Below are 22,730 nucleotides of genomic sequence, written 5' to 3' on the forward strand. Positions count from 1 at the left end.
CTTTGTAGATTAGATTAGATTAGATTAGATAGAACTTTATTAATCCCTCGGGTGGGTTCCTCTGGGAAATTCGATTTCCAAAAAAGCACAGCACCGACAGAAGTTACAGAGTTACAGAATATTTTATATATATATATATATATATATATATATATATATATATATATATATATAATACACACACACACACACACACACACACACACATATATATATAAATACAGAGACAATATAAATAAAATATACGAAGGGGATAAATAGAATAAATAGGAATAAAAATAAAAATACAAGTGAATTGCACATTTCAAGTATTGAGTCTATTGCACCGTTGACTATTTACAAAAGTATTGCACAAAAGGTATTGCACAGTGAGGTGAAGAGGCACTACAGCTTAGTTGTTCCCCCCTCCTTTGTCCTCCTGTTTCTCCTCCCTCTCCCCTCCAGGGAGGAGTTAAACAGTCTGATGGCGTGTGGGACAAAGGAGTTTTTAAGTCTGTTAGTTCTTGTCTTTGGGAGAAGCAACCTGTCACTGAACAGACTCTTCTGGTTGTTTATGGCCGTGTGCAGAGGATGTCTGGCATTGTCCATAATGTCCATCAGTTTCTTTAATGTCCTTTTCTCTGCCACTGTCACCAGAGTGTCCAGCTTCATGCCGACCACAGAGCTAGCCCTCCTGATCAGTTTCTCCAGCCTGGATGAGTCCTTCTTTGCTGTGCTGCTCCCCCAGCACACCACAGCATAGAAAAGTACTCCAGCAACCACCGACTGGTAAAACATCCTCAGGAGCTTCCTGCAGATGTTAAAAGACCTCAGCCTCCTGAGGAAGTACAGTCGGCTTTGGGCTTTTTTATACAGGTGCTCTGTGTTGCATGACCAGTCCAGTTTATTGTCCACCCACAGCCCGAGGTACTTGTACTTGTTGACCACCTCCACCTCCTCCCCCTCTATCTGAACCGGCAGTGGACCTGCTCTAGACCTCCCGAAGTCCACAACCAGTTCCTTAGTCTTTGAGGTGTTGAGTTGCAGGTGGTTTGTGTGACTCCATGCGACAAAGTTCCTCACCAGACTTCTGTACTCCTCTTCCTGATCATCCCAGATACACCCCATGATGGCTGTGTCGTCTGCAAACTTCTGAATGTGGCATAATTCAGAGTTGTAGCAGAAGTCAGAGGTGTACAGGGTGAAGAGAAGAGGGGACAGCACAGTTCCCTGTGGTGCTCCTGTGCTGCTGACCACTGTGTCAGACGTGATGTCCTTCAGCCTGATGTACTGTGGTCTGTCGGTGAGGTAGTCGGAGATCCAAGCCACCAGGCAGGGGTCCACCTCCATCCTGTTCAGTTTTTCCTGAAGCATACAGGGCCGGATGGTATTAAAGGCACTGGAAAAGTCAAGAAACAGGATCCTGACCGTGCCTTTTCCCCCATCCAGGTGTGAGTGGGCTCTGTGTAGGAGGTACAGGATGGCATCCTCCACTCCGACACCCGCCTTGTATGCAAACTGTAGTGGGTCCTGGGCATGTTGTACCTGTGGTCGGAGGAGGTTGAGGAAGAGCCGCTCTAGAGTCTTCATAAGATGTGACGTCAGTGCCACCGGTCGGAAGTCATTCAGCTCATTGGGCCAGTTCTTTTTGGGGACTGGGACGATGCAGGATGTCTTCCATAGGGCGGGCACTCTCCCCAGTCGCAGACTGAGGTTGAAGACTCGTTGTAGCGGCTCCCCAAGTTCAGCAGCACACGCCTTTAGCATCCTAGGACACACCTTGTCTGGGCCTGCTGCCTTTCTGGGGCGAAGCTTCCTCAGTTGTCTCCTGACCTGATCCACTGTGACACTGGGAGATGTTTGGGAGGAGGGGAGGGGGGGAGATGTCTTGCTGCTGAGAGAGGGATTGGAGGAGGGGGGTGTCATGGTGTCAGGAAGGGGGGGAAGCGAGGGAGGTAGGAGAGTGGGGAGAGGACTCTATAGTGAAGGTGAGGGTGGGGGGGTTGTGGGCTGGTCAAACCTGTTGAAGAAGTTGTTGAGTTCGTTTGCCTTCTCCACAGTCCCCCCCACTGTGCTTTTCTTGGTGTTGTGGCCTGTGATGGTTTTCACACCATTCCAGACCTCCCTCATGTTGTTCCTCTCCAACTTCTGCTCCACCTTCCTCCTGTAGGTGTCCTTTGCTTCCCTCAGGCAGCGTTTCACCTCCCGCTGTGCTGCCTTCATCTCCTCCTTCACTTTGCTCCTGAAAGCCTTCTTCTTCATGTTGAGGACAGCTTTGACTTCCTGTGTTACCCACGGTTTGTTATTAGGATAACACCGTACCGTCTTAGCAGGGGCGACCGTGTCCACACAAAAGTTGAGGTAGTCTGTAAGACAGTGTGTCGCCCCCTCTATGTCCTCACCATGTGGGCTCAGGAGCACATCCCAGTCTGTGTTGTCATAACAGTCCCTCAGAGCATCCTCCTTTTCTGGGGTCCATCTCCGGATGGAGCGCGTTGTGACCGGCTGCCTTTGGACGAGGGGTGTGTATTGTGGCTGTAGGTAAACCAGGTTGTGGTCTGACTTCCCTAGTGGGGGGAGGGGGGTGGCTCTGTATGCATCTCTCACATTAGCATACAGTAGGTCAATTGTCCTGTTGCTCCTTGTGGGACAATTCACAAACTGGTGAAAAGCAGCCAGAGTAGAGTCCAGTGTGGCATGGTTAAAGTCTCCAGATATAATAATGAAAGCCTCAGGGTTTTGTGTCTGAAGTCTTGCTGTGACTGTGTGTATTTTCTCACAGGCAGCTGTTGTGTCGGCCCTCGGAGGGATGTAAACACACACACAGATCACATGACTGAACTCCCGAGGTAGATAATATGGCCACAAGCTAACAGCTAGCAGCTCCAGGTCCGGACGGCATACCGAAACTTTAACGGAGACGTGTCCAGGGTTACAGTATCTGTTGTTAACGTAGACAATGAGTCCCCCACCTCTGCTTTTTCCGCTGGCCTGCGTGCCCCTATCGGCTCTCACGGATGTGAAACCGCATAGGTCTACGTTAGCCTGCGGCGTTAGCTCGGTTAACCACGTCTCCGTGAAGATAAACAAGCTGCACTCACGGTATAGTCTGTGGTTGTTCAGAGCGCACAGTTCATCAATCTTATTCTGTAACGAGTTCACGTTGCCCATGATCACTGTCGGGATTGATGGTTTGAATCGCCTCCGGTGATCCGCTCTCCTCGCTCCAGCTTTGCAGCCTCTGTAGCTCCTCTTTAGCTCGGCCGGGATGTTGTGTCGCATGCCGGTCTGTCCCTTTGTTTTTAGTGCCAGCAGCTCCGCTCTCGAATAGATGAAGGAACTGGTTCCAGAAGTTTTAAAAAGTGCATTATCCATCTTGTATCACTATATCTAAGAGGTATAAGTAGAGGAAGGTGAAAAAAAGTTTGAAAAGCCTAGTCTAAAAAAGTTAAAGTTAACAAAAAAGGTGCGGTGTTGCAGAGCTACTTGGAAAGGCTGCCGTCACTCCAGCGCCATCTTAGATGGATGATAAGGTGGAGGCACCAGAGGCTATAAAAGTTTGAGCAATGCTCCACCATTTTGAGATTTTGAGGCTGTCTGCATCAGTGTCCATCTCCCACGCGTGTGTTCATTAAAATCATCGTTTGACTCAACCCGGCCGGACCAGTGTTGTTATTGTGGTTTTTTCTCTTGTCTCCATCCCCAATATTTTGAACCTTAACAGGGCCTCTGGATGTCTGGAGTTTTGATCTCCTCCATACCTGCTTCATGCCCTGGGGGACGGGACTGTGGCCCCCCCACACCCTGTAGCAGATCATTATATGAAGGAACCTTTTAAAAAAACAAGCGCGTCCATGCTCACAGGTGTACACACTACTTATTATTACTTATATTGATAGCTGTAAACGTTACGTTACAGGACTGCTAAAAAAATATGTTCGTCTTTAATGGACAAGTTTGTCACCAAGCCAACAACATGTAAACCTCGGCAAGCAGATGTCCTGACTGAATCAATCTTGAACATGTTGGTGACGGACATGAGACTCCTGTCTATGGTTGATGATCAAGGTTTCAAAGAGATGATCAAGCAGTTCAACCCAGATTACCATGGTAACTACCTACCAGGCCGATCCCACTTCACCAAATTGATGGAAAAGAAATATGATGCTACCTTTAAGAAGGTTGGTCTCTCTTTCTCTCCACTCTCTCACATCACAAACACAAAATAGCCATTTGTATTAGAATTTAATACATTTCATGATGAAATAATATTAAGAGCTGGCTGACTGAGCAACCAATAAATTCATCTTGGTTAAAGGCAAGGCATGGCAAGGCAAGTTTATTTGTATAGCACAATTCAACAACAAGGTGATTCAAAGTGCTTTACAGAGACATTAGAAACAAAAACAAATAAAAAGCATGATTTAAAATATATTAAAACAAGCAAATAAACTAACTAACTAATTAACAAACAAACAAACAAACAAAACAGTATATAAAATCAAAACAGATAAAATCAGAACAGTAGATAAAATCAGTAGTTAAATGTAAGTTTTGAAATTTAAGCTTAAAAGTGTGGATTTGGTGCTTTATTCAAATGCAGCTGAGAACAGGTGAGTCTTCAACCTGGATTTAAATAAACTGAGTGTTTCAGCTGATCTGAGGCTTTCTGGGAGTTTGTTCCAGATATAAGGAGCATAAAAGCTGAATGCAGCTTCTCCGTGTCTGGTTCTGACTCTGGGAACTGATAAAAGACCGGATCCAGATGACCTGAGGGATCTGGAAGGTTCATACTGGGTCAGGAGGTCATTGATGTATTTTGGTCCTAAACCATTCAGAGCTTTATAGACCAGCATCAGAACTTTAAAGTCTATCCTCTGACGGACAGGCAGCCAGTGTAAAGACCTCAGAGCTGGACTGATGTGGTCCACTTTTTTGGTCTTAGTGAGGACTCGAGCAGCAGAGTTCTGAATGAGCTGTAGTTGTCTGACTGATTTTTTCGGTAGACCTGTAAAGATGCTGTTACAGTAATCAAGCCTACTAAAGATGAATGCATGGACTAGTTTTTCCAGGTCCTGTTGAGACATCAGATCTTTTATCCTTGAAAGCATGTACAGTACAGGAAAGTTGTTGTTGTTGTTGTTGTTTTTTTTAATGATATGTTGAATGTTTATTGTTTAACATGCGTAACTGTATTTGATGTAACTGAATTATTCAATTGGTAAATTTAAATCTTGATGCATAAACTGACAAGCATTATTAATAATGAAAAAATATACTGTAATATATTTCCCTAATGCTTACTATTGTTCCAAATCATCTCATATCTTTAGGTAAAGCAGACCCTTGGTGGTGTCAAAGGTTTTTTCACCCTGACTGCTGATATCTGGACCAGCCATGCAGAGGCCTACCTTGGTGTGTCTTGCCATTTCCTGAGTGAAGATTGGAAGATGAAGAGCTTCATCCTTTACACCATGCCTCTTGAGGAGAGGCATACTGGTGCCAATATAGTGACATGGATGGAAGAGGTGCTAACAAAGTTTGACATCTTGCCTGCCAAAATAAAAGCAGTAGTACATGACAGTGGTTCCAATATGGTGGCAGCAATGCGACTGCTTGAAGAAAAACATGGATGGGCCTCTATCACACACTCCAGCTCATAGTCAATACTGCTCTCAAAGAAACCACCATCAGAGCACTAGGTGCAGCTAGTGGAGCACTTTAAGGGAAGCGAGCTGGCTAGTACAAGACTAAAAATGAAACAGGAGCAAATGAATATGAAGAAAAATACACTGATCCAAGATGTCAGTTAGGGCTGCCGAAAACGATTATTTTGATAGTTGACTAGTCATCGATTATTTTTTTGATTAGTCAACTAATCAGATCATCATCCATTGGACGTAAAACGTACAGCTTATTGCACCAGCAGCATCTGCTCGTATATAACCATCATTAGTTTACAGCTTTAAATGTTTAAGGTGTGCGCTAGGTAAAAATAAAGACAGTTTAATAAACTCAGCCGTCTGCTCCTTGCTATCTAAAATACATCGGAGTATATTCTCGAGCATCTCACACTTCTGATAATCAGTTGTCTGCTTGACGTTTATTCTGCTGTGTAAAAACTTTAATCTCAGCCAAACAGATTTACTCAGGAACAAATAAAATACTAAAAAAAAGCCAAACAAAATAATTTTTAAGTTATCTAAGTGACTTATATATCATGTTTAACCTGAGTAGCGAAAGACGGCGGTGGGTTTGAAAACAATTTGCCGGAGTCCGGTGTTCTCAACGGCGCTAGTGTGCCTTGAACGACGGCAGCTATTGAGCTGGTGGGTAACAGACGTCTCCGAAAACATTGGAGCGCTTTTGAAAATATGTGATGTCTTAACCCTTTAAGACCTACCATAGAATCAAGTCCGCCAGAGCTTATATTATATTTTTACATGCTGTGGTGCCATTTTTGGGAGCATTTCAACTTGATATACATCAATACAACCATTATACCCAAAATTTTAATAATATGTATGCATTAAGTGCATAGTAATTAAGTAAATCAAAGGACATTCAGAGTGTTTTGCACTTCTCCTTACTTTAATTTAAATTGAATTAATATTTCACATCCAGTTTTTCTGTAAAAACTGCACAGCCTTAAGATGAAATGTCTGTAAATTTGAAGTATCTATCTGGATTATGTTTCTTGTTGCTACTCACAAATATTTCTTCTTACAAATATTTCTTGTACCTGAGTGATAAGCCTTAACATCGGTGTTTTTTATGGCAGTAATTGAATCATTTACTCTAACTTGTTATCTTTATGTTTGTCACAGCAGATTCACCGATGGAGAGTTTGTGGACGATGAGAACCAGCAGCAAATGCTGACACTGGCAAAGGTAAGTCCCTTTAACTAGGCAGGAGCTGGACCCAAAATGCAGGCACTCAGACTCGAGGGATGAACTCAAAATCACAGCTTTATTGGCTGGCAGGGGAAAACAAGCATACATAGCAAACTAAAACATTTAGATTAATATAGTCTTTGTTTTGGAATTCATAAGGTTGTTGAAATCTCCCAATTCTTTGAATCTTTGGGCTGAAGGAAGGACAATACTCGGTGTATAAATGCTCAATCAACAATCATTTATTTCCATACAATTCAATACTTATGAGCATTAGAACCATCATGATGGGAGAGATGCCTGCAGAGGGTCAGCAGCATGTCTCAAAGTGGTAGCAACTTTCACAGACTTTTATAGCTAGTAACAGCCCCCCTCCTTGTCGTAAAAGCCCAAACATTCACATTCTTTCACTCACGGCGCCTAAAATATGACCTCGGCTCCCTGTCTTTCTGTGTGAAGTAGGAAGGGGGGTAAGGAATGCGGTTTTATCTCCTCTCCCCAGACACCAAGTCTTCTGCTTACAACCTTCTTCATATGATTCAGCAGTAAAACATGTCAAGAAACAATGTAATACATTCAACAGTGTTGAGCAATACAGGTCAAACAAATAGATCGAATGATTTTCACACTCTTTTAAGTCAGAAGTATAATGCAAACTAAAACTACATACTGATCACACACTCTATATTAAAGGGTATAATATGATCTACAGCAGTTAACATAATTCAACTATTTTGATTACATATATAAGGTAACATATAATAACAGAATAATCTCACAAGGTTTAACTGATTTCAATCAGATTTAATGATTTAATACAAGCAGTTCTTATGTCCCAGTCATCATCTAAATGTAATTATGTCTCTCTCACCACTTATTTAAGTCAAAGCTGTGAAATAACTGCCTGAACTTGTTCCAAAATGGCTGCTGAGCTCACAGAGATTACGTCTACATATGCTGACATCCGTATTTGAGGCTTTGTGACATGCTCTGTTTTCTTTGACTTTACATTTCTGGCTTTTGTTTGCAGTCCAACCATTACTTTTGTTATGCTATAACCTGCTGACACTAGAAGAACACATGCTAGTGTACTCATGTGTGATAGAGAGTAATAGACTTGAATAAAATTTGCCAAGGAGGAAAACATTAGAGTTAAAGCCGAAAACATTTTCTTTATCAGCCGTTACTCTAGAATTCATACACTAATTATGTCTACCAAAGCATTCCCCAATTTAGGGTTTTGCTAGTTTATCTCAATCTCCCTTTGCCCTTTGTTTTGTAGTGTTTTGTGCAGCCCAAAATAAAAGTTTGATTTTATTTTATCTTCTCACTCCATCTCCGTTTCCTGCATTTGTGTCCACACTTTCTCATCTCCACACCGTCTGCCTCAGCAGACGTGACAATGTTTTAGATTGTTGTCACTTGTCAGGCGTTGTGTGGAGGCGAGGAAGAAGGAACCCAAACGCAGGACTCGCAGGTAGGTGAAGACTGGTGAGGGTTTATTATAAGGAGTGGATGAACAGAGGGTGAACGGACACTGACTGGCTGGACAACTGAATGGCTGACTGAACTAAGGGAACACACGGGCAGGACAACATCACATCAACATCAATGACACGACAGTGAACGAGTAGAAACAGAGGGCTTAAATACACAGACTGATGAGAATGATTATGAGAGACCGGTGAGTACACAGCTGAACATAATCTGGCTAATGACACGAGACGAGCTGACACAGGAAAAGCAGGAAGTGAGAACATTGAAGTGGCAAAATAAACTGAACATGAACAAAACTGAAAACACTGGGTCACCGACCCAGGAACCCTGACATCTCTTTCTTCTTTCTCTTTAAAACCAGAACAACCCAGACAGACTTCATGAGGAGGTTGGGGTAGATTTTTATGAAGAACAGCTTGATCTTCCCAGCCAACATGGAGGCAAAGTCTGCCTCTTTGACCAGTGTGGGAAAAGATTCAGGAGTTTATCACATTTGAAGCGTCACCAGCGTATCCACACTACGGAAAAACCCTACTCCTGCAATGAGTGTGACAAGCGCTTCAGTCAATCATCAGACCTGAAAATTCATCAGCGTATCCACACTGGGGAACAGCCCTATGCCTGCAATGAGTGTGGAAAAAGCTTCAGTCAGTCATCAAGTCTGACGGTCCATCAGCGTATCCACACGGTAGAAAAGCCCTATGCCTGCAATGAATGTGGAAAGAGCTTCAGTCATCTATATAGTCTGAAGGTACATCAGCATAACCACACTGAAGACAAGCCCCACTCCTGTGATCAGTGTGGGAAGGGTTTCAGTGTGTCATCACATCTGAAGAGGCATAAGCGTATCCACACAGGAGAGAAGCCGTACTATTGTGATGAGTGCGACAAGGGATTCAGTCAGTCATCACATCTGAAGCGTCTTCAGCGAATCCACACTTGAGAGAAACCGTACATCTGTCAAAAGTGTAGGAGGCGTTTCAGGCACTCATCCACTTTCAAACGTCACAAGAATACATGTAGACGCATCCCCCGAACCCAAATGAGCATTTCCACAAATGTTTGTTAAAATATTTCACAAAACTATTAAAGTCTTATCCAAGCATATTAAAATGTTCTAATTCCAATTTCATTTTCAAATAAAAGCCATTGACAGAGAAATGTTTCAGCGCTTAGAGAGGGTGTATTTAACCAAATCTGGTTTGTTCAAAGAATTTAAACCAGTTGCTCGAACAGAATACAAAAGCTAGATTTCCAAACTATTAACATCAAACTTCAGTGACCTCAAATAATGGGTAAAATCAACAAAAAAAGAAATAATTACAGCATTGCAATGTGTTTTGCTCTCTCATAACTCTTTCCAGATGCTGCAGACGTGATTAATCTTAGCAGAATCTTAGAGTGGACACCCTAGTCGACTTTCTCTGAAACGTGGTTCTGTACTGTTCCCTGGTAAAAAAAAAAAAAAGGTCCTTTTAGGGCGTGGAATGATGTCAGAGTGTTGAAGAACTTTATTTACAACGAGCCCACATCAAACTCACACTCTCGCTGGAGAGTAAGGATGTGGTTCTAAAATGAATACAAATAAGAAATAACATAAACATCTCTTTCACTGGTTCAACATCTCTCACATTCAGTATAGGGCTTTGGAGTTGACGTCACGCCGCAATGCATTGTGGGAGCGCAGCGCCATTTTCGGGGTCTACGAATCAAAACAAACACACTGTGTTGGAACGACGACTACAAGAAAGATGCTTAAGAGCCTCTCAAAAGAGAGTGAACTGTATAGAGACCGATTGCGTCCAGAGGCGAAGCAGCGGTACTTGCAGAAAATAGCGTGCATTGGAAATGTGGACCTGTATGACATACTGCCGTGGAGTAGAAACCCCGAACACCTAGCGCTACTGACGTAGCCTGATATATTTTCGTACCTTGTCTGTGGAGTCAGTGTGTACAAGTCGTCATTCAATCAAAGGTATGTCAGCTCGAGTACTGCGTGTGAAATGCGTTTGATTTCCCTGCAAACATTCACATTAGTGCAGCATAAATTCATTCATGAGGGGAAATTACAGTGAGAACATGTGGAGGCTGTTAGAGGGATAACATAGTGAGTTCAGTGCATTGATGTGACATTGTCCTGCAGGATTTAGTTATTCTTTATGGATAAAGAAATTGCCCTAATTAATTCACATTTATTATAAATAATCCTAATTATACATTTTGCTTCCATATTTGTATCTTGTGTCACTAAAAATACATTTTATTTTAGTTTTATACTTTGATTAATGACCTACAGAATCTCCTTATCATATTAAGTGATTCATAATTGTCACTTTATGCTTTCTCCATCTCTAAAGTGATGACATCCTTGCATTACATACTTTAGGTTCATTTTCTGCAGGCAGGTTTCTGACAGAACAGGCAGATTTACACTATAACATGCAGCGTTCTATAGATGGACACATAAAGAAATGAAAAATGACATGTATGTGCTAACGTTCTTGACACTTTGTTACATTTATGATAAAGTAGATTAAACACATTTGTGTCGGCCTTGGCTCATAGTTCTTGTCTTTAAATTAACTTTGTCTGTGTGTGTTTCAGGTCCTGCACTCTAAGACTGAATGAACCAGCATTGCAGCCATGGGTCACTGTGAGCATCACAGGGAAGGTTGAAGCCGCCCACTGCACCTGTAAGGCCGGAGTCGCAGAGACCTGCAGCCATGTCACTGCTCTTCTGTTTAATGTAGAAGCAACAGTGTTGATCTGTGGCACAAGGACTGTTACAGATGAACCTGCATACTGGGTTTTGCTGGGTAATGTGACCAAGATACAGCCAGAGGTTGGCCATAAGATAGACTTCTCCTCTTCAGCTGCCCAAAAAAAGGCTCTTGATCAAAACATAAACAGACCATCTGTAGTGACAGGTAAAAGGAGCCGTCCTCAAAACAGAAAAATCCCACCTGCTACTGTGGAGGAGTTGTCACTGCTATTGGATACTTTGCTGGAACACAGTAAAGCTGTGGGTTGTGGGAATGACCCATAATGTTTTATCTAGGGGTCTAGATTTATGCCTGTAGTGCACTGCCGTGTAAATAATTTGCATTTACTGAATATCTACTGACTGAGTCCCACTGTTCAAAAGTTGAATAAAGAAACTAACGAATTTTTGCCTCTTTTTTTATTTTATTAAAACCACTTTATAGAACATCACATCAGTAACAGTGTAAAATCCATGTCATTTATAGTTTACAAATGACAAAATGTTTACACCAAATCATGAGTATTTACATGATATCACCCACTACTAACATTACTTTATTTACTGTATCTTTTGAAAAAATAACAGCACAAGACTTCTAATAGGCTATAAAGAGAGATATGAACATATTTACAACTTACCGGAATGAAATTGTCTGGAGAACCAACAGATATCTGGAGATGGAAGAGAACTGCACGTCAGCTCGTCTCACAGCTGCTATCCAGGCTGGACGCCTTCGTTTGGTAACATCGATACACGAGCTGCCTCATGTTGCTTCCAGGTTGAGAAAGAATGAAAAGATAAACCATTTTCAAGCTTATTTTCTTGCTGGTCGTGTGATCGAACATTGCAGCTGACCACACAGGAAATACCAACCGTGGCTGTTGTGTGTGCTCCCTCTTCACTTGCGCTAGACCCCCAAAATGGCGGATTGGGCCAAAATCCTTTCCACGCCCACCCCTGTGACATCACGCTCCAAAGCCCTATTACAGAGAACCCCATACCAGATTGAGCATGGACAGAACCAGATACCAGAAAAAGATTATCATAATGACATGACAGGACATGACAGGCATAAACACAGAATCATAGTTAATTTAGGCTAATTCCCTCATTTGTGAGTCAACACCACCCTCTAGCATATTAATAATTAATATTAATTATCACTACAGTGTCATTATTTATCTTTAAATTTATTTTAATGACTGCTAACTACGGTGCACTTTATCCAAAAATTATCCAGTATTTTATTTTGAGCATGAAATGCGGTCATTTCCGTTACGGTCTTTGTTACGGATCGCTTTAAGAGGCACAGCGCACATGCGGCTTGGCGTACCTGTGATGGGATTTCCAGCTCTTTTTAGAGAGCCGGCTCTTCAGGTTGTTTTGTTGTTTAATTAATTTATTATTAACAATAATATAAAATTCTGCACAAAAGGAATTACTAATGTAAAAAAAAGTGTTTTATTTATATATGTTTATATATAAATATATGCGGTGGCCCCTAGAGACAAAACACGTACAAACTCCAAAACACATTTCTAGCATGAACTGCACTTCCAAAACAGAGCTACCTAGATCACTTAAATCACACAATTAAAAGCATGAAAGCATATGTGTATTGTTTGTCTATTTATACACAAGCATTCATATATAGTCAAATAATTAAAAAAAAAAAGTTTATTTACCTGTTACTACCACACACCAAATCCGGTCGTTGGTACTTGCTGGCTTCTGTAGCCACTAGGTAACACAATCTCAACACTGTCCCTAGCATCCTGGAGCACTTCTGTTGTCTTTTGTACGTGTTTTGAGTTAGTATGTGCTTCTGAGTTTATACGTGTTTTGGAGTTTTTACGTGTTTTGGAGTTTGTATGTGCTTCAGGGTTCGTATGTGATTTGAAGTTTGTATGTTGTTGTTTATATGTTTGTCTGTAGGGGCCACCATAAATATACTTTTATTTATTCACTCCACATAAAATGTAATAAATAAATCATATAATACAAAAATCAACTATTCACAGTTCAACATTTAACTATTTAAATTTTCAGCTTTTTCCTTTTACAAATTTAAAGTGAAAACAACACAAAACACTGCAAACCACAACACAATTAAATATAAATTATAATATGAAAATAAAAAGAACACATATTTTCTGTCATATGGGCCTGCATGAATAAACTTTCTGAATCCTTTATCATCTGCAACTGAAAATAGTTGATGTAGATGATTATACCTTTCTAATGTGACGTTGTTGTCCCTGGCTCTTTCTCTGTCTCTCCCTCCTGCTCTGTTCCTGTGCTACTGAGTGTAATTACCGCCCCTCCGCCCTCTTCCCAGCGTAAAGCACAAGGCTCGCATGCTGAGTGAAGCGGGAAAAAGTGCGAGAGAGAGGGTGAGAGAAAGAAAAAAACAAACAAAAACAAAACCACAGCTCAGCTAATGACCCGGCTCTAAGAGCCATTTCGTTCGCGACCGACCCATCACTATGGCTTACCCGCTTGAGGCCTCAGAAAGAGCACGAGATGCAAAGAACCAATAAGAGAACAACAGATCCACAACTATCGGCAACCTCCCGTAAGAACGCTACGTTCAGGTCCCAAAGGAAACCTGATGTTTCTGACTTAAAACAATTAAATGTAACGTTCAAAGTCGCTCGAACTGGAGTTTACGTTTAAAATGATAATCTGATTGTTCCTGGCTAACGAAAAGAAGCAATTCAGTGAACTCCAGTTTCCCCTTTTCTGTGCATATATGTTACTAAAAAGGTTTTTTACTATACTGCATAATAACGCCCAAATTTGGACAAAATAATAAGGAAGTCTATGAAAAATCCTCTTATACAAACTAGCCTTCAGTGTACTCCAGAGAAGTAGCTTAAAGTGTCATATAATAACAACAATAAATAACCATCATTATTGTATAGCACTATTTAAAACACATTTCTGAAACTCTTAACACATCACAGAGAGGTCTACATATCGCATCACACAGTATAGAAATATGTATATTCAACTATAAAACTGTATAGTACTGCTGCATATTCTTCCCACTGAATGTGTCCAGTTACCCTTAATTAACATACAATGAAAGCTGAGTTAGTCTGAGGATTGACCCTTGTGGGATCCCATAGGAGTGGAGTAAGCCCTGTCGTTATTTATATGAATTTTGAAGTGTTTGTGAGATAAGAATGATGAAAACTATGTGAGAGCATCGCTATAACTATAATCTCAGTTCACTATTCTGTTAGAATGGCATTAATCACCTTACCATTACTCAAGAATATTATTTTGGAGTTTCAGTAGGCACAGTGATTTACACACTGGTGCCTTCCTGCAAAAACCTGTTCCTGGTATTAACGCCTGTCAGCGGGGGGGGGGGGGGGGGGACTGTATTCCTGTTTTCTCCTACAATCCAAGGGCCCTAAATTTAATTGACCATAGTGTGAATATGAGTGCGTGGTTCTGTCTCTCAGTGATGGACTAGTGGCAGGTCAAGAGGTACCCATGACAGGTGGGATGGGTTCGTCACACCACAGGTTCCTAAGTTGGAGGAGAGGTTAAGAGGATGGATGGATGGATGGTGTTTTAGTGCTGTGACTCTGAGAGAAACTAGATTAGAACTGATGCAAGGTGCAGGGTTCCTTAACCAGTTGAAGAAGCAGGCTTTTGGAAAACCTCAGTAACGACTTGTATTTTAGAAATGTGGCTGTAATTATATAACAGTGGAAGACACAGGCTGCCTTCAAGTGTTCAGGTATCCAAAGCAAAAGCTGATAACATGAAGGAAAGGGGAGATGACCAGAAAGGTATCTTTGAGAGATTTACCAGGAATAATATCAGCAGAAGGCTATGCATATGAAACATGGTATTCACGAAATGGAAACTGTACATTCAGGCAACAGTTATTAATTAAATTAATGTTCAAAAATATTTAAAATGAAAGATTTTACTACTTTGTGAAAAGTATTAGTTGATCTTGAATTTAAGGGCATCACCTCATCTTTCTAAAGGTGGGACGGGGACAAGAAAAACCCAGAGAAGTAAGTGTTGGAGGGACAGGAATATTTTGCAACTAATTCGCTTATCTGGCCATAGGGAAGTCATTTAATTGGGTATAAAAGGAGCATACTGGAAGAACAGGGCTCTCATTGGTTTACCCATCTACAAACTGTGGCACAATATCAGAATAATGTTCTGCAGTGTAAAATCTTTACTGGGTAAATCTAGTAAAGATCTGAAAACCAACATGATCTTCTGTTACTCAGGTGGCACGCTGTCATGGAAATCACTGCATGGGTTTAGGAACACCTGCACGTTCTGTCTGTGAACACTGACATATCCAAATGGTCTGAGCTGAAGTTTGTTATCAGTGTTTAAAAAGGCTGCATCTCTGATGGTTGGCATTAGATCAGTGCCTATGGAATTGGCACCTTGCACATTTGGAAAGGAACCAAGACTGAATTATATACACAGGTTTTAGAGCAACATGTGCTCCCATGGCGATGATGTATTTTACATGTTTATGAAGGATGTTGCTAAGCTGCACACTACAGCAGGGCTTTGTAGTGGAAGACCGCAAGTTCTGCACCAGATATTTGATGATATTTGTGACATCACGAGAGGAAAAGCCGCAGGACTGTTGAGCAGCTCTGTCCCTTATATCAGACGAAAATGGGACAACGATGCTCTCCGAAAAGTCCAGCACCTGGGGCCCGTTCTTCGTAGGAGAAACCTGAAATCGTGAAATCGTCAACAATCTAATCCAGCTAACTTACTTAGCGAGGTACGAAGAACGGGCCCCTGGTCTCCTCAGTTCCCAGGTGTTTATGGATGGTTGTTGAAAGTAGAGGTGATGTTGGAAACATGGCCATGCTGCAAGCTTTTTGGGATGTTGCTGCCACCAAATTCACAATGAGCTCATTTGTTTTCTATGTTGTGTTATGAGTAAAGTATGGGTTCATGAGATTTGGAGGAGGTAAAGTTTTTTGAACAGCATGTATAACTTTAACTGAGCTTCCTTAGTCTTTCTTAGCCTGCTGCAGTTACAGTTACAGCCGCGTATCTGTTACAGTGAACCTGCCGTCAGCTGTATAACGTTAGCATTAGCTTGTGTTGATGCTAAGCTGCTATTAGCAGGTCCTGTTCAGTGCTAAGTTGTGTCCGGACGACTTTACAGTTAGTTTTCTCCGTATTACGATCACCAGATAACTGTGGATGGCCTCGTGTGTACGGAAACTTTGTGGTGAAGCGCTTTGGCCTGTGGGAAATGTAGGAAACACCAGGACGAGCTGGCGTACCTCAGTAAACAAACATGCTGCTCTGTCTTGGGTGGTCGGCTTTGCCATTTCCAGCGTTGTTATATATCTGGGGGATTACTCCTGATTAATTATTTGAGCTGTCTCGTACTATGTGGCTGTATCAGTGTGAGTGCAGCTCATCATGGTGTGTCGCACTAATTTAATAACAGTAGATGTTAGCCTGATGTTAGCCTGATGTCCTCTTAGAGACCAACAGAGCAACGCTGCTGATTTCATTTTTGTATTTTATAGTTTGAAAGTGACACTTGGGACACAATGAGTGTGCGTCCCAATGTATTGTGCTCCTTCAGACACAGATCCACACAGCATGTGTATATAAACCATGGAAGAAGCAGAGCTTTCATAGTGACACACTGCTTAGCTTCACAGTGTGTGTGACACAGGTGGGTCACTTGGATGGGCAGAGGTGAGGCCTGGTAAAAAGCTACAGCTGTAAACTGTGACAGTGCTCATATAGGGGGCTGTTGGGGTTGTCTCACTTTTGGATGCAGGCTCCAGGGGCCGTTAGGGGAATTGCAGTTTTTGGCACTTCTGCACAGGTTTCAGTTTTCAGCCCTGGAGGTGCCGCCTGATATGAGGTGACACTTTTGTCTTTGTCCTCTCACCGTCTGTGAGAGGTGAGTATCCACCATGTGAGTCCCTCCCTCTCCACCAGTCGGTCAGACGTCTGCCCGTCCTCCAGTCTGTTTCGGCTAAAAGGGAGATTTTCCTTCCTGCTGTGGCCGAGGCCTTGCTCATTGGGGTAGAGCGGTTAGTGGGATTTTCTCTGTACTTCTTGGTCTGTGCCTTCACGTGACTGTTGTTGTGATTTGTTGATCACAGAGACCTAAAAGACCTGGTGACCTCTAATTTCCTGCTTCTAAAGCCAGACAGAGGCTGTTGTGCTTGGCCCTAAAACTCTTAGAAACAGCATAATCGTGGCCTCCAGTGAAGCTGTGAGGAGCCATCTTTGAGCAGAATATATCATTCAGTGTGCACAAACAACCACGTAGGTCTGTGAACTAAGCTGAGAGTGATTCTAGCTGCACGATTGTGAGTCAGTGTTATCAGACAGGTGCCATGAAAAGCCTCAAAGCCTCCAGTTAACCTGAAACGCTGCAGCACGAGTACCAACAGGAAGTAGAAAGAGAGCATATCTGTCACATATTAGCTCCTCTTCACTGACTCCCTGTTAAATCCAAGATTTAAAGTCCTCCTTCTGACAGACGAGGTCTCGAATAATCAGCCTCTGTCGTCTCTTAAAAAGCTTGTAGTACAAAGTTATACTGATAGAGCACTCCCTCCTCAGACTGCAGCTTTATTTGTTGTTGCTAGGTAGAATAGGAGGCAGTGCCTTCAGCAGTGCCTTCAGCTGTCTCTCAGTGGCCCATCTCCTGTGGACCAGCTCCCAGCTTGGATTCACGAAACTCCCCATTTAGTTTTCGTGTTTTTTCTCTAAAGCTTATTGTTAGAACTGGATCAGGTGTCTCTGAGCCGTATCCCAGTAACACTGCAGTAGGAGGGCTGCTGGGAGACTTCATCATCTATCACCATGTGTTCTCTTTGAAAGATACATATTTCTTATATAAGATGACGTAATCAGGCACTGTTAGCATCTCTGTTTGAACACTTATTGATAGATGTACATGACAACAAACTGCCACAGTACTAAAATAGTTTAGCAAAATGCATTTGGAAACAACAATGTACACGTCATGTAAGTTCATATAAAGTTTCATCCAGACTGATCACATGTCTCTGAGGTGAGGAGGAGCAACATCACCTCATTACATCATTTTATTCCCTGTTCACAACCACAGTTTAAATCATGATTCAAGTACAGATTTGAAGCTTTAACAAAAGTATTGCTTTCATTTCTCAGAAATATTTTAATGCTCTCACCACATTTATTGGACAGATTCATTTTAAATATAAAGATTGTTTTTAATACCTTGATGAAAATCCTTTGCAGATGATGCCTCAGGTCTAAAACTGTATTCCCAGTATTCCCAGTGTGCCTCCTTAGTGTCATGGTAACACGTTGGCTCAGGAAGTGACAAAGTCACTTTTTAAAGGCAAATAAGAAGCTTTAAAAAATAAAAGCTGCCATATGAAACAAATGGAGCTTCCTGCTGTGGTGACCCCAGAGTGACTAAAGCATTTCTATAAACTAACACAAGAATAAACGAGAACATATCAAAATGAAAAGTAACTGCCATAAATCTCATGTACTTACACAGAAAAGTCAAAGCTCTGCCCATCAAAGCCCCGACTGTGATGACCTCAGGGCTCCACCACAGCAATCACAGGCTGCCACTGTGCCGCTGAGTGCTCTCCCAAAAAGCCGCGGCCCGTCAGGCCCGTCGGGCTCGTGCAGTCTGAGTGTTGCACAGCAAAGCCTCCGTGGTGTCATTTCTAAAGCATCGTGCTCATGCATTGTTCTGGCTTGTATTGCTAGTGCAGACCTAGCATTACAGCACAGCCTGTATTGTTTGCTGTATAGGCAACATCCTGTAGAAACCGCTGGCACTGTTTGGTTTCAGACTTTCAAACCATTCACAGCCATGAAACAGGACTGAGCTTATTTTCAGCATCACCTAAAATATAATGAAGGCTTTCTTTATGTTGTTGGAACGTCTTCTTTATGTTGGTGACACGTTTGAAAGTGTTCAGATTTAAAGTGCAGTGATGTGTGTGTGTGTGTGTGTGTGTGTGTGTGCGTGTGCGTGTGCGTGTGTGTGCGCGTGGGTGTGTGTGTGCGTGTGTTCGCGTGTGTGTGTGTGTTTGCGTTTGTGCGTGTGTGTGTGTGTTATGCGTGTGTGTGTGTGTGCGTATGTGTGTGTTTTGCGTGTGTGTGCGTGTGTTTTGCGTGTGTGTGTGTGTGTTTTGCGTGTGTGCGTGTGTGTGTGGTGTGTGTGTGTGTGTGTGTGCACTGTCACGCTGCTCTGACTGGTCAGTAACTCTGTTCTACATATTGTAGTAAATAAGCTGTTGATAAGATGAACAGGTGCTGACTTACCTGTTCCTGTTTTTGGGAGCCAGTAAACAGGCTGCTGGTAGCAGGTGGACAGTACAGCCCGGCTTATCGTTATGGTAACAGCAGGTGGGTGGGACTGGGTGTGTTTGGGGAGGGGCTTGGGTTACTGTGTTAGTATATTAATAGTATTCAAAAACAATATGTGTTTACTGATGCTGCTCATCCCCTCATTGTTTAGTATATGTAATAAATAATTGTTATTATTATCAATATTATTATCAGGTTAAGTGAAATTCATTCAGTCCAACTCAAAGAGAATTTCTATTTGTGCAAAATATTCCGTTTGCATAACATCAAGAAGCATAAATTCTTATTAAAATATATAAGAAAACCAAAGTGTTGTTTAGTTAGTGGGTGGATGGCTGAAGGGTAATCTTGGTTTCCTTTGTTTGGGACAAACATTTGGGAATATTTGTTTGAGAGGAAGAACTTTATATTATATATATTATATATTATATATATTATAACACACGATAACTTTAAATGAATGTCGTGTTTTTAATTCCACTCCGGACTCGTGAATCTCAACCCAGCAGCAGCGGTAACGTTTGCACGTCCTCTCCCGTTAATGCGGCAGGTAAATAATCAACTAACAGTGCATATTATGTTAGCGCGATCTGCCTTATTACAAACCTGCCATCACTGTGCATTTAGTGACCATGATGAGAGAGACAGAGTCTGGCTCAGACGCTGGCAGTTCTCGCTGCAGTCTGCCGGTAGCGTCTCCTTTCAGGCCAGGATAGACGAACGTCACCGAGCAGTGACTCAGTTTGTGGTCAAAGGCTGGCACCGATTTTCGGTAAGTGAATGTGTTTAATTGTAGGGACATTACTGGATATTCTTGTGTAATTGCTACAGAATAATTTATGTTAAACTTTGTTATTGCTACAGAAGAATATTTATTTTATTATTTTACATTTACATTTTTCTTTCCTGGGGTCCCTGTGACACCCATTGAAGAGCCGTAGGCTGTGGATCTCTGAAGATCTCACTGTTGGGTTTGTAAGGCCATGTTACTCCTAAATTTCTACCTTGTTCAAAGAGAAGATATAAAACAAAGTTCTAAGCTAATCGACCTTAGTGTTCTCCTTTTTTAAACAGAATCGATAAAGAATCGAAAATGGAACCGGAATCGTGAAAATCTTATCAATACCCATCCCTATTTGTCGGTACTGCGCAAAGTGGCCAACAATCCAGCAGCAGCGACCGATTGGCTGTTGGCGGTCAGCTCCGCCCTGTCGTCCAGCCAGCGCCTGTCCTCCTCTCTTGTCCTGATTGTGACTTATCTCATCATCATGGGTCAGGAAAACATCTGCCAGCTGGCTTTGAAAGCAAGCCAGGCTGTCGCTGCTGCCGACCCCTGCCAGGTAGATAACCCACACAACTGTTCTCTTAAATCTGTGGACTGAATATAAAGTAATGCATGTTGTTCCCTCTGACATGTAGATATGTTGTATGTAAGGGAGCTAGCTTGTGTTTGTCTTTCTAAGAGCAGTAAACACATGTTGATAACCTGGTGTTTTGGCACCAACACATGACTTTGAAATGGTTCAGATCAGCAGGAAGATAAAAGCTGTCACTGCTGTGTGATTGCTGCTAATCTGCTGCCGTATAAAGGGAGAGGTTAGGGAGTGCTCTAAGGGGACAGACCTCCCTCTGGACTCGTGTTGCAGTCACTAGCTGCAGATGAAGTGTGAAGTTTACCCCTCATTACTCAAGCGTGCACCGGGCCCCAGAGGATTCACCTTCTGCTCTAATTGCTCCCAGAGTGCTGCACACACTGGTGTTTGGATGCACTGGTTGAAGGTTGTTGGCATATTTGAGTCCTCTGGAGATCTCTGCTCGCTCGTACTTGTCATGTTAAACGTGCAGCAGCAGGTCTTTGTTACAGGAAAAGCCAGAAGCTAACCACTATGAAACCTAAATGATGATTTACTGCAGTGATGTTGATTCAAAGTGATGTTTTTGGCTCGACAGCATTAAACGTGTCATCGCTCAGCTTTATGTCTGTGAAGGTTCTCAGTCATCCAGGTCATCGTAGTCAAAGGAGCTTGCAAAGAAAGGCGTCTGGACTTCTTTAAGTTACTTGAAGACGTTTCACCTCTCATCCGAGAAGCTTCTTCAGTTCTAAGGTCAAATGGTGGAGAGTCCCAGATATAAACCTAGTGGGAGTGACCCCCCACAGAGGGACAAAAGGACCCCCTGATGATCCTCTGAGACAAGGTGTGAAACTGGGTGTGGGCCCCAATCAGCCAGAGTTTCGGGTGAGTTCATTGTGAAACCTGGCCCCACCTTATCATGCGAATTCCTGAGTGGTGTATGCTGTACAGTGCAGCAAGGAATGCCCAGACCTCTACATTGGAGAGACCAAACAGCCACTTCACAAGCGCATGGCACAACACAGAAGAGCCACCTCCACAGGACAAGACTCAGCAGTCCATCTGCATCTTAAGGATAAAGGACACTCTTTCGAGGATGCCAATGTTCACATTTTGGACAGAGAGGACAGATGGTTTGAAAGAGGAGTGAAAGAAGCCATCTATGTCTACTGTGAGCGACCATCTTTGAACAGAGGCGGGGGTTTACGACACCAACTCTCTGCCATCTATAATCCAGTTTTGAGATCCCTTCCCAGACGCCTTAACGCCCACTCACATCCTGGGCCATCTGATCTCAGGAATTCGCATGATAAGGTGGGGCCAGGTTTCAAGTTTTGGCTTTGTTAAATATATTTTCATATTTTTGGGTCAATAAAACCCCTTTTTTGAATTAAAACCACCTGTGTCCTTTATGCTTTACTGCTTGGTCCCTGACAGCAGTGCACGACTAATAGTTGTCCTATGGACAGATTCCCCACCTGAGCTGTGGATCTCTGCAGCTCGTCCAGAGTCACCATGGGCCTCTTGGCTGCATTTCTGATCAGCGCTCTCCTTGTTCGGCCTGAGTTTAGGTGGACGGCCTTGTCTTGGTAGGTTTACAGTTGTGCCATACTCCTTCCATTTCTGAATGATCACTTGAACAGTGCTCCGTGGGATGTTCAAGGCTTGGGAAACCTTTTTGTAGCCTAAGCCTGCTTTAAATTTCTCAACAACTTTATCCCTGACCTGTCTGCTGTGTTCTTTGGACTTCATGGTGTTGTTGCTCCCAATATTCTCTTAGACAACCTCTGAGGCCGTCACAGAGCAGCTGTATTTGTACTGACATTAGATTACACACAGGTGCACTCTGTTTAGTCATTAGCACTCATCAGGCAACGTCTATG

General features: G+C 42.4%; 1 protein-coding gene and 1 long non-coding RNA gene across 2 annotated transcripts in view; one reads left to right on the forward strand and one right to left on the reverse strand.

Annotated features, from left to right (window-relative positions):
* LOC309702569 (uncharacterized protein) overlaps positions 1-22,730 on the forward strand; it is a 1,256,944-nt gene that overhangs the window by 972,551 nt on the left and 261,663 nt on the right.
* LOC309702670 lies at positions 11,778-13,954 on the reverse strand. Its single transcript, XR_014275699.1, has 3 exons — positions 13,369-13,954; positions 12,008-12,114; positions 11,778-11,905 (listed from the first exon to the last, which is right to left on the reverse strand). It is a non-coding gene; the product is annotated as an uncharacterized lncRNA (long non-coding RNA).

The sequence above is a fragment of the Aulonocara stuartgranti genome (assembly GCF_965226115.1).
Source record: "Aulonocara stuartgranti genome assembly, chromosome: 3".
Taxonomy (NCBI): Eukaryota; Metazoa; Chordata; class Actinopteri; order Cichliformes; family Cichlidae; genus Aulonocara; species Aulonocara stuartgranti.